The 18,221-nt window shown below is 45.9% G+C and overlaps 1 protein-coding gene across 3 annotated transcripts in view; it reads left to right on the plus strand.

Moving 5' to 3' along the window:
• The first annotated feature begins 449 nt into the window (after nucleotides 1–449).
• mgat3b (beta-1,4-mannosyl-glycoprotein 4-beta-N-acetylglucosaminyltransferase b) overlaps nucleotides 450–18,221 on the plus strand; it is an 83,054-nt gene continuing 65,282 nt past the window's right edge. For 2 of the 3 annotated variants that reach the window (XM_030053240.1, XM_030053268.1), the window contains exon 1: nucleotides 6,280–7,159. The gene's annotated coding sequence lies outside the window, so the exon portion shown is untranslated. Of the gene's footprint in view, nucleotides 2,533–6,279; nucleotides 7,160–18,221 lie in introns of those variants that run through there. The other variant, XM_030053250.1, reaches the window with a different exon arrangement.

Consider the following 18,221-nt stretch of genomic DNA (forward strand, 5'->3'; position numbering starts at 1 on the left):
ATTATCAAGATAGGAAGTGACATGAGATCTTCCCCCATCCTGGAGCAACAATGTTCTGAAAGTTACAGATTTCAGCTTCAATTTATTCCCATTCATTAAATGAACACTTCTCTAAATCAGTTTGGCGTGAGGAGGAGTTGATCGGGGACAGAACTACGAAAAAAAATAATAATAATAATTTCCCTTTACAAATGAAATGGAAGTTTTATGTCTAGAAATCCTGAAAAAAAAAAAGAAAAGAAAAAATCACATTCCTGGTAAAAACATCAATATAAAAGTGACACCTGCTCTCTGATAAGTGCACTTAGAGCCATTCTTCAGTATGGCCAAGTGTTTGGAGACAAGACAGATTACTAATTGATCATTTTCAATTCAATTAACTTATTAATCTGTGCAGAAATTGGATGGAGGTAGGAGGCCCAAGGTGAACGATGAGAGGTCAAAGCACGCCGCTGCCGTCACCGCGCTCTCCTCTCAGCGTCTCCGCTCCTCCCTCTCAATAAGCAAATGGACACGGGCGGAAGATTTAGCGTCTCAGCTGTCACCGATATGATGTATCTCACATTTTGTATTCTCCATGTACCGTATGTTTTATTTTCACTCTGTGTGCTTTTATCTGCTGCGTGCTGGGAGATATAGTGCCTTGCCAAAGTAAACCATACTCGAGAAGCATATAGAGCGTGGCCTCCTGTCTTCTTGTGATCGATGTAGCCCGGGTGATCTCGATGTAAGGGGCGTGGCCCTGGACACACACGACCCGGGCGCCGCTCCAGCCCTCAGAATGCTGCAGGCCCTTCCTTGTTTACTCTGGCTGCGCTCGTAGAGATTCAATAAGAGAGCCTGGATCAGAATCAGGCATACTTACTGTGGCAAGTCGCTGCAAAAAGGACACTTTAATAAAAAATACAAAAAAACCAAAAAAAAAAACAAAGCTGATTCATTGTGCATATAATTTCAGATAAGCTGTCAATGACTATTTTAAAGTTAAATTGAGTGTAACACAGATTTAAGGAGGTTGTTTTCCAGCTGATGCCATCTCTCATTTGAGATTTAGCAGAACAGAAAGCCGGGGCCAAACGGAGCCGAGATGCATTAGGAGTGAAACACCCTTTTTAATTACTTAAGCTGGAAGTCTTTTGTTCTCAAACAAGATAATGCACTATAATGCAAAATTTGCTGTTAGCACCGCAATCTTCATGGAAACAAGCAACAAAGACCCTGATAGAACTTTAAAAAATATATATATATATCTACCACATTCCCACAATAAGGGGATTGAAGTTATTGAACTGTTTTTTTTTAATTTACTATTTACCTTTAAAGAGTTTATGTTTTGTACACAATAATTACTTATCCATATTAAGCTTTGAAGTAATCAATTTAAAAGTCTCACTGTGGTACAAATAGATTGGCTGTATCAATTTCTGCCAGTCATTATAAGTAAAAACAGTCACCTTTGTGGTGCAAAGAATGATAATGTGATCTGTACCTACCCGATCAAAACATTTGCTGTTTCAAATTTTCAACTTGGAAAAAAAAAAAAAACAGCTCCTCCAACCCACATCCAATCTGCACAAGCTCAATCACAGATGCCATTTGGATGGAAGCTCACCTTAAATGCCTTCGCATACTATAAACCGGTGTGTCTCGCAAAGCAAATCAAGTGTTTGTTCCCTGCCTCACAGGGAAGGTGGGAGGCCTCAAAGTAAATCTTTAAATTAACATCTTCAGCTCATCTGTTTAGCCACTTATTCACAGTTGCAGCCTGAAAGGGCATCACACGTTTGAACACACAAAAAAATGAAAAGCAACACCCCCTCAATCTCAGGTCCCTGAATAAGAGGGAAGAATCTCGAGGGCCATTATCTCTGTTTCTGTTCACTTCTGATGCATTTTGCCTTTTTTCTTCTTCTAAAGTGAGGCTGCTGACAGAGCTCCTTTGTGAGCCTCTGTCTGATCTCTTGCTCTGCTGTGTGCTGCACACAGCCCATCAGGTGGCAATATGGAGCCAGGCATGCAGGTCTGTCCACAGTCCACACACACAAGGCATCCTTTTAAACGTCAGCCTGTCCTCGGGTTCACAGTCAAGTTGTTTTGGGCTGCAGGGGTGGCCGGCTGATTAAAGTCACTGTCCTGTAACCTGAACAGCCCAGCCGGCTTCATTCATTACACCCCCAAGCGGCTGTGATAATAGACTCATTGTGCTGTGGTTGCAGTTAAAATGTTACCAGCCACTGGGCGGGACCTGTTATCTTCACCACGAAGGAGTGTTTAGGGTGTAAACGCAGCCAATGAGTAGGCAAAAACCTTACTTGTTGTAGTTGAGGTCACCAGGCAGCATGTGGCTGGATTTGTGTTACCTGCCCCTGTTGCTCAGTCCACACACCTGATTCTTATCAGCCTTAATAGCAGCGCTTGTTTAGCATCAGCTGCAAGCAGGAGCCTCCACCTGAACAGAATGAGCCTGGATTTCCTGCATGTGGACTTTTTGCCCCCGGCTGTTTAGCTTCATATCACTGCTGAGGATTACAGGTGAGAGCAACAACAGCGGACAGTGTGAAACTTAGACACACACGCTCATGCTGTTGTGAAGGAGAAGAGCTCTGCGTGTGTGTGTGTGTGTGTGTGTGTGTGTGTGTGTGAGAGAGAGAGAGAGAGCGGGCGAGAGTGCAGATAAAAGCAGGTCTGTCACCATGGTGGATTTAAATAAGAGCTGCAGTCTTCGCTCTGTCAAGTGTCTATAAACTGTTACCGCCAGCGTAATTTAATCTGTGTCTCCGTCTGAGAGTAAACAGCAGTGTCACAATTAAAGCTTAAACATGCCTGCTATCTTTTTATATGCTTATGGAACAACTAGAGCTGTCGTGGGATATTGACAGATTTTTTTTTGTTTTGTTTTCATGTCCTGGTATTGTGATGGAAAGGACGCACATGTCCAAAAGTGTGTGTTTTTTTTTTTTTTTTTAATAAGCCACCTTTGACTTCTGGAAAGAATAACCCCTATTTCCAAGAGCAGCTGCAGCTTGCAAAATAGGACCTGACTCATGCATATCAGCAATGCTTGTGCGCATGAGTCATGTATTGTAATGGATATTCTATCAGGGGATATCCATGGTAAAAGTTTTGTAACCAGTGAAGCAACAAAAAAAAAAAAAAAGTGCAGGAACCCCGACGTTGGCATTTTATCAAGTCATAAAGCTTATGACTGAAATTGACTTTTAGGATCAGCATAAATTTAATCTGGCCACACTGTTGTGTGTTTTTTTTTTTTTTTTTTTTTTTTATTCAGACATAACTCAAAGTGGCCGTCCCTTGGCTGTCTTTGCTTTTTGCTGCAGAGTGCTAAAGCGGAGATAAGTGTCCCCCCCCTGCACACACACACACACACACTCTCATTCTCTTCCGCATGTCTCTGTAACCTTGCCTTTGAATTAAGTTGCTCAGTTTGTGAAAACCTAAACCAGCAGGAGCACGCCTGTTTTCCCTGGAAATGCATCAGGTTGATGTTGACGGAGGCTCGATAGTCACAGAGGCGGATTCTGCAGCCAACCAGTTGAGTCTGTTTAGCCTCATTGTTCTTCATATCGGTCATATCTGTGATCTGATCAGACTGTTGCTCGGTATTTTTACATTCCTTCCACTTTAAAATGTGTGTGTGTGCATATATGAGAGCGTGCATGTTTTCATACGCCTGTCCAATGAGAATGAGTAAGCAAGAGTGTTTTGGAAGCTGCTGGCTTTTACTGTTTGAGTCTCCCTTGGCTGTGTTTGATTGTGTTGGACAAGAGACTGAGAAGCATGAAGCTCTGCAAAGAAGAATTTTGATTGGAGCCGATGCTCATTGGAAGCAGTGAAATAAACCTCCCCGGTTGAAAATAGCCAGAATTATCTTTTTTTTTTTTTTTTTTTTTTTTTTTTTTTTTTTTTTAAGGTTTGTTCTCAGGGTTGGATCTGTGAGGGGTTTTGAAGGATGTTGATGCTGGAACTGAGGTCAGAAATATTTCGTTCCACTGTTCAATATTTTAAAATTTCTTTTTTTCACACCGAGGAAAAAAAAGTATTCATTGTTTTCCAGGGAATTTCATTTGTTGGAAGGGAAGCCTGTGAAGCAGCAGCTCATCATAGCACAGAAATTGTCTGTTATAATGCAATATTTGGTAAAGTCTTGTAGACGGGCTGCTCATTAAGGTAGAGGTGACCCCCCTCGCACATCTGTTCAGCAGTAAGGGGAACTCTGGGATACATTACTGGCTTTTTAGAGGAATAATTATTTCACAAAAGCAGAACGATATCGCAAATCCTACCGAGCTGCCGTGCTGTTGACAGACAAGGATGGGCGGATATGTGATATGGGCTTCATGATTCAATACAAGCACGATACCACGTCACAAATAAAATGTCAATAATAAAATATGACTGTGCAGAATTTTGTTTACTTATGGGCCACAAATCTTTACAGCAAAAACACTGGACTGTCGGAGCATAAGCAATAATTTAACTATCATTACGAAAAGTGCAGATAATGCACTTTTGAAGGAAAGTTGTGATGGTCGAGTTGTCTCATTTGATTGCTAGAGAAAAATAAAATGTAGCCAATATTGCGATTCATCACCATGTTTTTGTATAGTAATATACTGAAATTTGATATAGTCCTATCTTTACTGTCAGGGGCCGCAGGGTAACCAGCTGGCTGCTGGCTGAGGCTGTGAGGAGGCTGAAGGGCTCAGGCACAAAGGATGATAACACTCCGAACTGCCTTGTTGGTTTGCAGGACAGGCGTACAGCTGTATTTCTGTCTTGGAAACTGACAAGCTGAGGCATTTCCAACGTCAGGGACTTTTTACATGAACGTTGACGCTTGTTCAAAGTGATAAGCTTGTCTTGTTTCTGCCGCCGAATGAAACAAGCCCCTGGACTTGCTCTTCTCGTCCCAGTGACCAGCTCGGCTGCACCGGCACTGAGAGGGACGGTGACCTTTAACCCGCTGGGCCCAGTCATAAGCAATTATTTTGATACATTAACATGCAAAACCACGTTTAATAAATTTGTCCTCATCCTACTGAAGTGCATAATCACCAAGTAAAATAAAACTCACTTGGAAATATGCCCTAATTTGCTACACATCTCATTTTGTTTTGGATTATGAACTCATTTTTGTGTTTTTTCATCGCTTTATAAAACATAACTGTGTGAATAAATTGCACTGCACAGTATAAAGTGCATTAAAACTCGCATTTGCTTTTTTATTAATTTAGATAATTATTGTGTAATAGTAACTATTCTGTTTAAAAATGATACATGGTGATTATTGCCCAGCCCTGCCCACTGTTTATCCATTCATCAGGCGAAGGCAAATATGAAAAGGTCAGCTTTGTTTGTACTGACCTCGATCCCAGGTGCAGCCTTAAAGAGCTTGAAGGCAGTCACACCATGAAACGATAAATGAAATGTGACCATTCTAGGTATTGCACCAGCACATTAAAGACATTGAAGTCAACATCATAAATGTTAGCCAGACAAACAAACCGGAGAAAGTTGATCTCCACAAGCTGCCAAAAGCTGGAAAAATTCCCAGGGCCTCCGCATCAGAGTCTCCGAGGCCTTTTGAAATGATGCGGCTTGCCGATAAAGGCAGCAGAACTGAACCTATTCACTGTGACTGCTGACTAAACAACACGGCTAATTCATTTTGTGCTGGCTGCTCTATAAAGTCCCCTGCAAGTGCTCAGTTTTATTTCAGGCCTTTCAATTATCAAGTTGAGTTAGACGCCTGCAGCCTGTTTGTCTGATGCTGGTGCACATGGGGGACTCGGCAGTGCAGGGGTAAAATAAAACAGGAACAGGTGGGGAACCTAAAAAGATCAAGCAGCCACCAACATAAACAAGTCAATCACATTTTCACAAAACCCCCCTCCCTCTCACAGACAATCTTTTAAAATAACTTAGGCCTTCATCATTTTGATAAAGCTCACTCTGACTTTAACTTACTACAAAGTGACTTCACACTGTAAAGCCTGCAGACAGACCACGCATTTTCCTGCGGCGGCTGCTCCGCTTGTTTTCTGCGGGGTGAAACGGGGGGCACGGTGCAAGTCTTGGTCACCGGAGACTCCTAAAGGCTACAGAAGTAGCGTTTAAAAATAACAGAAGTGTACTCCAGCTTCTGCATTGAGTTGTGCAAGCGAGCTCCCACCACTTCTCTCTCTCTCTATTTCCTCTTTTTATTTCCTCATCGCCCCCCGATGTGCGCCCCCCTCGTCCGCCGCTGATAAGCAGCATAACGGGGAGGAGCTCTCCTCTCCTGGGGCCCCTCCTTCCTTCCCCTATTTTTTCTTGCTTTTCAATTGCCCCGCACCAGTCCTGCCTCTCTTCGAGCCGAGGGGAGTGAGTGAGTGAGTGGGTGATGAAGAAGTAAAAGAGGAGGAGGAGGAGGAGAAGAGGAGGGGGGGTCTTATTTTCTTAGGAGCGGAAAGGCGTCACACCGGGTGCAGCGCGCAGTTGGAGGACGGAAGATAGAGGGAGTCGCATCGCGGAGAGCGAAGAGAGACCGCGATACGGAGGGAGGAGGCGACAGCGAGCCGTAAACACGTCAGAAAACGGCGAATAGGACGACAGAGAGCGGCGGCGGCGACCCCCACCACCACCAACACCACCCACCCCCGCTTCCCTCCCCATCTCTCCATCTCCATCCCCGCTGCACCGTCGGTGCTGATAACCCGCCGGAGCGGAGCGGATCGCGGCTCCTTGCGCACCGACGCAGCTCGGTGCGTGTGTCTCTTTTGTGTATCTGTCCGCCTCGCCGTCCCTTTTTTTTTTTTTTTTTTTTTTTTTTTTTTGTAAAGAATAAACAGCACCACCAGAGGAGGCTGGCTCATCAGCACGACCGACAGGATCCACCGTACACCGGTCTCATCCGGGGCGATAGGAGCCCAGCATCGGCGCAGAAAAACCGGGGGGAAAACAACGGCGAGATGAGTGTAGCGTAGCCCGGTCGACGGAGAGACCCCGGCCCTGTTCCCGAGCGCACCGACACTCCAGCATCACCGATGCTCGGGGATGGCACCGCGATTTCTGCAGCGACACCGCTAGACTATACATCATCAGCACGGCTCTCACCCACCATGAAGCTCTGAAAGACATCCGACACTGGCACAGATGGGTAAGAGGAGATGCTGTCTGTTTTCTGTGCTCGGGGTGGAGGTTGAGGAGGTGGAGGAGGAGGGGGGGGTGGTAGTGGTGGTGGCAAGAAGGCTTGTGACGTGCAGACCCCTGCCATTGCACTTGCACGACTGCAATGTTGGAGGAGGAGGAGGTGGTGGTGGAGGAGGAGGAGGAGGTGGAGGGGGGGTAGCCTCTGTCACAGTGTATGTGTGTGTGATTAAGTTGCTTATCTGCTGCTCTCTCACGAAATTTAAAGGGAAACGGCTGACCATGAAATGATGGCCCTCCACAAGAAGCAGCCCAGGATGTGCCTCTATTAAGGCAGAGTAGCCCATGTGCACTGCTCTTTATCTTTTTCCATCCTGTGTTCATTTCCACCCTGACACTGCTGGGGGTCTCGCGGCCCTCCCAACTATTGTTTCAGGTGGGGCGCAGGTTTTGTCCGTGCAGGATGTGTGTGTTGAGGCTTAGTTCTCATAAAGGAGCTGGGAGTCTCCACGAAGCCCACAGCCAAGTGCAATGCCAGTGACTCAGGCTGTGGATCCCATGTTCATTAATAGTTAATCCTGGAGATTTCACATCGGTTATGTAGCTGAACAAGTCTGAAAAGTTCACCGGGCAGAGGAAGGGAAGGCGCCGGCGCTGCTGCCAGCATTTGTGGTTTGACTCCTCGGGCGCCCATGTTGGAAACGTCCGAGCTCGTGATGTAACGCGGCACTTTTTATCCAAAATGATCCATGTAAACAGTGAAATGTTGTTCAGGCGAGCTCGGTGGCTTTATCACAACGTTTCCTCTCCTCCACCACGCCCTCTCATTAATTTCTGCACATCCCATTTTCTACCAAACGCCAAAAACTGATGGCAGCTTGTTTTTTTGTTGTTGTTTTTTTTAAGCCCTTCCTCTTGTCAGCAGCAGGCTATGTCTTGCTGCTCAGAGGGAAGCCCCGCTGCACGTCACCCCACCTAGACTGAATATCCTTGCCCCAGGCAGACATCTTCTGCACACAGAGACTGCGAGCCTTGCGGTCGCCGAGGCCCATTTCCATCTAACCTCTAGTCAAAAACCAAACCACAAGCCACCGTCGCACCTGAACCTCTTTTCTAAATTTCCCACGAGAACAGGCTCGGCTCCTCAGCTGAGGCTCACGGGTCAGGTATTGATCTGGGTCCCACATGGGTAATGGTGTATACACAAGGGCTTTGGGGGGGGGGCAGTCCTGGATAGATGATTAAGGGCAAATCTGGTGCAAATGAAGGAGGGGGAGGTGGCAGCCTCGAGGTTAGAGATGAAGCAGATGACGGTTTTTGCTGCAAGGCGAGAAATGCACGGCTGTGGAGAGGAAATGCAAAACACCGTCTTCCCGCCGCGACCTCTGGCAAGGTGCCCTTGAGCAAGGCACTTCTTAACTACCGGCTGCTCACCGGCCAGCAGTAGACTTTTTGTTTTTTTTTTTTTGTTTTTTTTTTCTGGTCTGTGTGCAGGTGTGGCTGATGAGCACAAGCGTGGCCCGTCAGTCCCTCCAGGATAAATGAGGTTTCACAAAACGCACGGCAGGTCTCACTGGACAGATGGTTAAAGTCAATTGTCGGGGAATCCGTCTCCATTTACTGCAAGGTCTCTCCAACAGAGACTGTGTGTCGGTGTGTGTGTGTGATAATTTTGGGAGGAGTGATAAGATCGACACTCTACATGTGAGCCAGCTGTTTATGGAAGAGCAGGCTGACTCCTCTCATTGTACTTGATGTTGTACTTGTACTTGTACTTGTATTGCACCGTGACACAAAGCAGGTCTGCATCTGGATGGTAGTCAGGTGGGACGGCACCCCTCAGGTGATCCGTCATGTTTCTTGGCCAACCAAAACTGAGGTTGTTTGATGTTGTTACCCCCCCAAATATCTGCACAGACAAAAAAAAAAAAGTGCAGTAGAAGAGCAGCAGGAGCCTCATTTGATAGGTTTGTACATCAGAGCTGTCAATTAAGATTTAAAAATTTATATTATTTAAATATAGTCTTCTCTGGCATATTCACAATACGGTTTGAAGTGAATTCATGATGAACATTGTAACTGGTGCTGCTGAAGAAGGGCAGGTGGTGGAGGAGGAGGAGGAGGGGGGGGGGGGGCAGTAATTAATAGACTTATCAGTGGGAAATAGGGGATTTGCTTGACCAAAGAAATCATTAGCCCGGCCTAGGCCTTCCTTGCACGGAGACTTCACTGTGTTTGTTTGCAGCGGCGGCACAAGCGGAGGCAGCCGCCGCCGCCGCCGCCACCGCCGGGCGACATGGGTCGTGATGTCACGGCGGCTTTGAACGCTCCGCGGCGCCCCAGCAAACATCCCAGGTCCCCATCGCCCCAAAACAACAACAACAACAACAACACCAAGGACCGCGTCTCATGGGGATGCTGGCCTTTTCAGTCAGCGCTGATGCTGATTCTCTGAGACACAGCAGTGGGCTGGTGTGTGTGTGTGTGTGTGTGCGTGCGTGTGTGTGTGTGTGTCAGAGGGGTGTTGCACAGAGACAGAAAATAGGAGGAGAGCAAGAGAGAGAAAATGTTTCTGTGGGGACCTTTGGGCTTTTGGACACCACAACTGGGGACTGAACACAGCTGTCACACTTGAATATGTATGGCGCGCGCGTGTGTGTGCGTGTGTGTGTGTGTGTGTGTGTGTGTGTGTGTGTGCAAGCACTGGGGGACAACAGTGTAGAGCAAGTGAGGTGAATACACAGCTGCTGAGGAGGGAGAAGTCGGGACGGGGAGATGAATGGAGCGAGATGTAAAGAGACAGAAGTGAAGAAAAAGGATGGATGGATAGATTGATGGAGAGACCGAGTTGGCTCGATAGGGACCCGGGGAGGGATGAAGGCAGGGAGGAAGTGTTATCCAGTCATCCATCGAGTGTGCGTGGACTCCAGAGATCCACCTGAGCCCCGCCGCTGAGGCTCAGTTCTGGTGCCAGATTTGATTTAAGAACAAATTCCCATCATTTCTCTCTATTCCCCCGTCTCTCTTTCGCTTAATTGGCACGAATGCGGCAACGCCACCGCCAAAGTGTCTAATTAGAGCTCAAATTCATCTGTAAAGGAAGGAATAATAGCAAAAACGCGTCCTCCCGAGCTGCACTTTCTCCTCTGATCTTCCCCTCCTGTGCAGTCTTACACCTTTCCGGGTTATTTTGTTACGGCGCGCGACCTTTCCCACGACTCCGTCCCTTCTCTCCCGGTCGTTCTCACGCACACCCTTAACGTCCCGCTCCTCGTCCTTTCAGCGTTTGCAACTCGAGCCGCGAGGCCCAAAAAAAAAAAAAAAAAAAAAAAAAAAAGCCTCCGCTGGCAAAACCGAGGCTGTCAAGTTAGCATCGCCAGAGGTGACGGGGCGGACAGAGAGCAGCGGCGTCTCATTGTCCCTGTCCTACTTGAGCATCCTGTTCCGCAGACGCCGGCCCGCGTCGCCCGAGGCCACCGGGATCTTAGCTTTGGGAGTCCGCAGGCGAGAATGGACAGAAATCACCGAGCAAACTCCCTCTCCACAGTTGGCGATGTTCTGTGTGCAGGTTGCCGGCAGCGTAGTTTTCACCCACCGTGGGGAGGGACCGTTCCTTCAGATACTCCTTCGATTCGCTTTGCTTGAGCAGGTGAGAGCGATGCCGGTTCCAGGGAATCCAGGGATTTGTTTGCCCGCAACTTCAGGTTGATTTTTTTTTTTCCTCGATCTATATTTTCTGCAGCTGTCGGCATGCAGAATCAACCAGAAAGTTGTTTTGTCTGCTGGAGTCTATTGGTTTGAAAAGATCGAGGCAGTCCCAGTTGCACGTCAGATGCTTTGGACCCAAATGGAACCTGATTGCAATCGCACTCCAGCGTTTGAGTTGTTTAGCTGCTGCACTGGTCCAGAATGGATTCTTGTTGGGTGTGTGTGTTTGTGTGTGTGTGTGCACAAGTGTAGAATAAGCTCCAACTCTTCACTCACAGCCACATGCAAAGAGTGGATCAAAGTTACAGCGGTCCGACTATTTTCTAGAAACTGCGTCTCTAGGATCATCATGTGTGATAGAAGTGCTCGGTAAAGAGACTTAAACCAGGATCAGGCCTCATGATATAAACTAATATAACAGGGTATCCGCAGGGTTTTAAAAGGTAGTAAATAAAAGAAGCCCAAATTAAGGCCCTTAAAAGGTAGTAAAAGGTAACGAACACAATTTTACTTGGTAGTAATTTTTTTCATCATCCCTTCAATATATTATGACTTTTCCATTGATGCTGATTTTTTCCTTTACAGTTCATTTAATGAAAGAAATATTAAAACGAAAAGTATGTGCGAGCAGGACACCAGGACCTGTGTCGGCGTCGATAGCCAATCAGTGATCCTGACTGCATTTGCCGCCCCGTAGCGTGTACACGATTGGTTCACCTGCCACATGTGGCGCTCATGCGGGTCTCAAAACGTTAGCGTGAGCAAGCCACTCGCCAAAATGGGAAAATGTGAGTTTTCACAGCTTTGGCTGGATGACCAACTGATTAAGTTATTTTGTCGTCTATTGCGATTGCGAAACTGTCAAGCAGACATGAACAGCTCATTCTCTTCATTTGTCTGAATAGAAGAAAACCCTTGTATACTGGATTAAGCCAGTAATGGGAAATGACCGGGAGGCTTTTCGCTCCGTTTGCAAAAAACTATAAATGTTACCTGGAACGGCGTGAAAGCCATTAAATCACACGGCGAATCCACCATTCATCAAACAGCGGGTTCGCGTGTGGGGAGAGCAGCTTCCCATTTCGTTTTTTGGAGCTGCACAAAGAAGTGCAATTGCAACCTCAGTTATAATGTAATAATAATAATAATAATAATAATCATAAACTTTATTTATATAGCATTTTCATACAGAATGCAGCTCAAAGTGCTTCATAAAAGGAATAAAAATAAAATAAAATATGTATACGTGTATATATACACATACATACACATTGATAGATAAACAAATAAATAATTGAGAACATCAACAGCAGGAATAAAAGGGGATAAACGAGAAAAATAAGAGGTAGTGCGTTACATTAAAACATCGGAAACGCAGCTAAAAATCTGAAGTAAAAAAAAAAGATCAGTCATGAATAAGAATACAAATGCCTTAAAATGGATTTTCGTGCTCAAGTCTAGCCGTCACTCCACCTCAGCGGCCAACCACCAGCACCGTCACCAGTGCTGCTGCTCAATGCCGTGTTGGTAGTAAAAGATATTTGAAAGGTAGTCAATTCAACTTGAGGATTCCTGTATAAAGCACGAGCACAGATGGACGCTGTGTTCGGCGCTCACGAGAATTCATTTTTCACGGCGTGTTGACCCCAAAATAAGCAGCACATCTCACCGCTTTGTGTTGAGGTGTTTAGCTGGGGGTTCATTTTGCGAGTAGTCCTAAAGAGTAGGGCCACAATCAGCCTTGAAAATCATGTCGTCTGGCCCTGCCTCGAGCCAAACCACCACGCCGCATGCGGGTGGAGGAGGATCCACTTGGAAAAAGCCAAAAAAAAAAAAAAAAAAATTGGCTGCGTTAGACTTCACATCGGGGGTGTCCTGGGCCATCCTGCACGACAAATCTCAATTAAAGGAACATGTCACCGTACTTGTTTATCGTTTACGAGCGTCATCCCGGGCGTGGTGCTGGAAATCTGTCAGACACGACGAAACCGTGTCAGGATCGCGGCTGAACTCCCGCCGCCCGACCCCGGCCTTTGTGAAGCTGAACGATGCCGGAGGGGAGGGAGGGGGGCGTGTTTGTCCCAGCAGCTCGTGTGACTTCACGCCTGGGACCGGGGGCGGGCGAGGCTTAAAGATCCTCCTTGTTCCCGGGGAAGTCAATGGGACGCCGGACAAAGGGATGCGTTCAGCGGCGGGATACAGACGGCGAACTCCTGCGAGCCCTTCAACTAATTACAGGTCGGAGTTCAGCGGCGAGTGAAAGGAAAGGAGAGGGGGAAAGAGGGGAAGACGGCGAAAAAGAGGCTCGAAAACGAGTAATCCGTCCCGAGCGTCTTTCACTGCAAAGTCCCTGTTTTGCTGCTGTTTCCTCCATGACCTGTTTTTTTTCCCCCATTTCCACTGAGGGGTCATATCGCAAAATCAACCTCTTTTTTTTTTTTTTTTTTTTCTTCCTCCACCTCAGCTTTGTGTGTAATCTCTGCGGGACAGGCCGGCCCCTCCAACAGGTTACGTACGGCCAAGCACAGCCTGCTGCCGCCGCCGACCGGGAATTAAGCTGTGCTCCACCTCTGATCTGGCATCTACACACACACACACACACACACGTGCATATACACAGTCCTACGCTCCTGGCTGTGCACACACTGTTCCTGGAGAGAGGCAGACACACACACTCTGTACTCAAACACACACACATGAAAACCGTTTTTTCTCCCGTCTCTCATACACACATTGTCATCCAGTGTGTGTGTTTTTAATTTCACTTTCACGTATTTTCGGCCCTCCTCCCCCCTGAGCTTGAGCTGCCCCGGCCCCCTCCCTCCCTTCCTTACCCGCTCTCTTTCACTTCCCCACTCGCCATCTCTCTCTCTCTCTCTCTCTGCCTACATACCATGTAGACACACACACACACAGAGACACACACACACACACGTATGAAATGTGCAGCACATACCACCGTAATGATCAGCCCCCTCTGCCCACGCCTGCTGCAGATCTGCTGCATTGAAATACAGCGAGGAGGGAAAACAAGGGAAGCACACAGGGCGTTTCGGCATTTTGTGAAGGGGGGGGGTAGGTGAAGGATACGGCCTCCACCCCCACCACCCCTCGTGCCTGCAAGGTCACCATTCAGAGCCCTCATTAGTTGCTCGGGTGGCGTTTGATGGCTCGATGCGGCCGCAGTTCCTCGTCTCTAACCTGTGGGAGAAAAACACCGTCTCAGAGCGTCTCAGGACGTGAAAGTTAGCGCTCCGCCGCTCCGCTTTGACTCGGAGAGCTCTCGTGCAGCTGCCGTCTGTGAGACTGGCATGTTTGATGCGCTGGCTTACAGCACGTTATGCGAGTAATGCTCTTCCTCCTGTCAAGGTGCCCTTGAGCAAAGCACCGACTGCCAGCAGTCAGAATCCTGCCAAAGAATTTTTTTGCATGACTGACAGACAGTTTCTCCAACCTTTTTATCAAACCAGTTTCCCTAAAAGACAAATGTTCCTCTATGTGGTTTATTTTCAGTTTTGGACAACATGACTACTGATTGATTGGTTCATTTCTAGTTTTTATTGAATATGCATTAGAAAATTAGAGATTTACTTTAGTCACTTTTTTTTTTTGTTTTTGTTTTTGCACAGTTATTTTCAAATACTGAATATCAACACATCTGTCAGCAGTTTTAAAGGACCATACGAGTGATTTTGCCTGCTTAGTGTCATACCTACAAAATGTGTGAACTTCACGTTTCTGCTCATCTTTTCCAAAAGCCAAGCCGTCGTATTTTTGAACTCCAGTATCATTTTTTCCTCCCTTTTTATTCAGTCATTGGTTTCCCTTTGTTTCACCACGATACTTTCTCCACACCACTGTTCCATCACGGTAATAAAGTCCCCCACATTAGTTTTCCTCAAAGCAGCAGCACCGTTGTGTTTTTGATGACGGAGTGAAACATTCTCTCCGCCGGGGAAAGTAGTCCCCGAGGAAATGTTTGTTTTTACACCGATAATTATCAGTTCTGTGGCTCATGAATGGTGACGGCGTGGTTAGCTGCAGAAAAATCATAATTGATCAGTGCCAAAGTGATTTTGATTATATTGTGAAGTCTTTGGTACCCCCACACACTGCAAAAACGCAAAATCTTACCAAGATTATTTGTCTTATTTCAAGTCAAAAATGTCTTATTTCTAGTCAAAATATCTCATTACACTTAAAATAAGATATGCTTGTTTCATTGGCAAAATTTGCCAGTGGAAAAAGTGAAAATTCACTTGAAATAAGTGAAAATTAGCTAGAAACAAGAAACAAATTTTGCCAATGAAACAAGCAAATTTTCACTTGTTTCAAGCAAATTTTCACTCGAAACAAGAGACAATTGTCTAAAAACAAGTTACTTCTGAGGTGATCATGTCTTATTTTAAGTGTAATGAGATATTTTGACTAGGAATACGACATTTTTGACTTGAAATAAGACAAATAATTATGGTAAGATTTTGCGTTTTTGCAGTGCATGATTTGCCACGTCTTGTTGCGGTGTGAAATCTGGGGAAATTGTAGAAAACAGGCCAAACGTTCAAAACCTCAGAAAATTGGACTCAGTATCTCTCGTAAAGAACCCGTGTCGATCAAGTCTTACTGACGAGCAGAAAGACGAGGGGCTTATAAAAGATGTAAAGGACGCCTGACAGCAAAGAGCTCATGAGTTTAGTCGCTGCACGGCTGAGGATTCATTATAAGGAGACTATTTATAATGAATGATAACCGATTATTCATGTTAGCAGGGAAAATCCGACGAGGCTGTGAGTGGGCTGTGCTTACGCTGGATCATTAAAATTCGTCTCTGTTTTGCTATACGTGCTGCTTGGTCGTACATTCATCTGGGTTTGAGGATGAAGATGTGATGCGTTACCTGGATGCATCAAACGTTTTGCAGAAGAGGGCTTATTTTAATAACGCCGCATCTGAGAAAGGCGGGCAGTCATTTCTGTGAACTGCATGAGGAGGAGATATCCAGATCAATAGGTCGTGCACAAGTTGACCAGTATAATAATGGTTCATCAGCCAGAATACACAACTAGCACAAGGTATCAGGTTATATTTTGGCTCTGGAGTATTACCGAAGTAAAGATAGATAGATACTTTATTGATTCCAGATGAGATTTAGGCTTCCAGTAGCTCAGTCCAGTAAATACAGACAATATGATAAATACCCAGTCCAAATTAGAAATACACACCATATTTGCAGCCTACAGTCGAACAGCCTGAGCCTGAGACGATGAGACTGAAGGCAAATGAGCTAAGAAACTCGATTAATTTGAGTAAAGCTGGTTAGTTGGATGTGTTCAGTTTATTTGCAACAGCATTTGTCAGGTAATGTGTCTGCAATGAGCCTAGAGCTGGATGATGTATCAATATCACATTTATGGTGATAGAAAACTGGATATCATGGGCTTTTATTGTGATATCCTCCTGAGACCCAGCCTATTCAATTATGTCCTCTGTAGTGGACATCAATTGATCGTCTATATCCTTTTATTGATTTGAGCTACCCTATCAAGTCCTGGTGCACAGAGGACATCCAGGCCTTTCCAATGATATCTCATGTGATAAGGTGGGATGAGGTGAACACCCACTTTCTATTGAGCCAAAATGGCAGCTGCAGAAAAACGCACGTCGTGAAAAACGAAACAGGAAGTCAAATATTGTTTAGCTATTGGTTTTTACTCATGAAAATTATGTATTTTCTTGTTAATGGCATTGATTGCCTGTAAGTGATTATCTGTGGTTATTTGATTGTTTTTTTTTTTATTATTTAAATTTAAAATTAGCTGTTTTTTACAGTAAAATCCACTACAGTGGACGTACTGTAAAATCTAAAACAAAAATATTTTTGTGAAATTCAAATTCATGTGAGTTGTTGTTTTAACTCTCAATAGACAAGAAATCACAAAAAAAAGTTAAATTGGAAGACACTTTTTTTCCCCTCGGGTCTCAGGAGGATATGGCTTAAATGTTGTCGTTTCCTGGTTTTGAAAGCTGCGTTACAGTGAAAGGTTTTTTTTTTTTTTTTTTTTTTTGAACTTCCTGGACTGTTTTAGCCGCAAAAAAAAACAAACAAAAAAACAGTATTTGCCTCATCCTGCTTCGTCATCACATCCACGTTACTGAGACGTGTTTACAGTATCAATACAATATTGAGCTATTCGGTAAAAGATAGTGTGATGTTACAAAAACAGACGTCTCCTTCCATCGCCATACTCGCAAAGTATGTTAAAGTAAATAATTTACCAAGCGGGTCGAGAGCTTTTTTTTTTTCTTTTTTTTTTTGGTGTGCAGCAAGGTGCTTTGACTTGGAACATATTGTGATATTACGGCGTGTAGAGGTTACTATCAGAGGGATTTCCAACGTAAACAGCTCAATAAGGGCCTCGTAAAAAAATCCCTGCAGTCACTCAGCGGCCTCAGCAGATCTCCCGGCCGACATAAAGAGCGGTGGACTTTGGTTAATATCCTTAAAGCGTCGCTCTGTAACACCACCTTATCGCACGTGAGGCACGGCCTGAGAATGTGGCCCGTCCCGCTCCAGAGACACGGCTCTCTAATCCAGCAGCAGCCCCCTCCCTCGGACCGTCACACACACACACACACACACACACACACACACACACGTGGAAAAGCAGGGTCTTGCGATGATGAAGTATGGATCCGTGTTATGGCAGGTCAAGCTCGGTCTGGCTGGGGCTGCATGTGGGGGGCGGATGAAGAGCCCTCCATGCACCGCCGCTGTTTGTCAAGGAGAGGAGGAACCGAGGAGGAATGTGTCGCCCCGCCGAGCCGGACCTGACGCCTCTGCTCTCCCACCTCCCTCACCCACTCTCCATCTCTCTCTCCATCTCTCTCTCTCTCTCTCTCTCTGTCTGTGTGGTACTCCTGTCAGAGGGCCAAGCAGAGTTTACCACCGGGCCAAAATAGAAGCCGTCTGTCCTTGAGGATGTTTCCCTCCCTGTCCCTCTCTCTGCCTCTGCCCTGCTTTCTCTCTCTCTCACCCACTTTCTTTTTTTCCCTCCCTCTGTGACCTCAGTGTCATCTTACAGTCACGTCCTGCCGTGCCCCCTTTTTGTGCGACTCACCTCGCGGGGAGCGAAAATGGGCCTGACCTGCGTTCGACCCGGCGTGTGTGTGTTTACGGAGGCGACAGCGCTGGAACGTACCACCGCGGCACAGCTTAAAGGGGGAGGGGGGTTTGCCATCGGTCGGAAACAGCGAATCCGGCAGAAGTCAGGCTCCTCCAGTCAAAAAAAAAAAAATGCAAATTCACACACGCACATTATTCTTGGTGTTGTTTTTTAAAACTCACTCGCAGCGCCAGATGGTTG

The sequence above is a fragment of the Myripristis murdjan genome, chromosome 1 (genome assembly GCF_902150065.1).
Source record: "Myripristis murdjan chromosome 1, fMyrMur1.1, whole genome shotgun sequence".
NCBI lineage: Eukaryota > Metazoa > Chordata > Actinopteri > Holocentriformes > Holocentridae > Myripristis > Myripristis murdjan.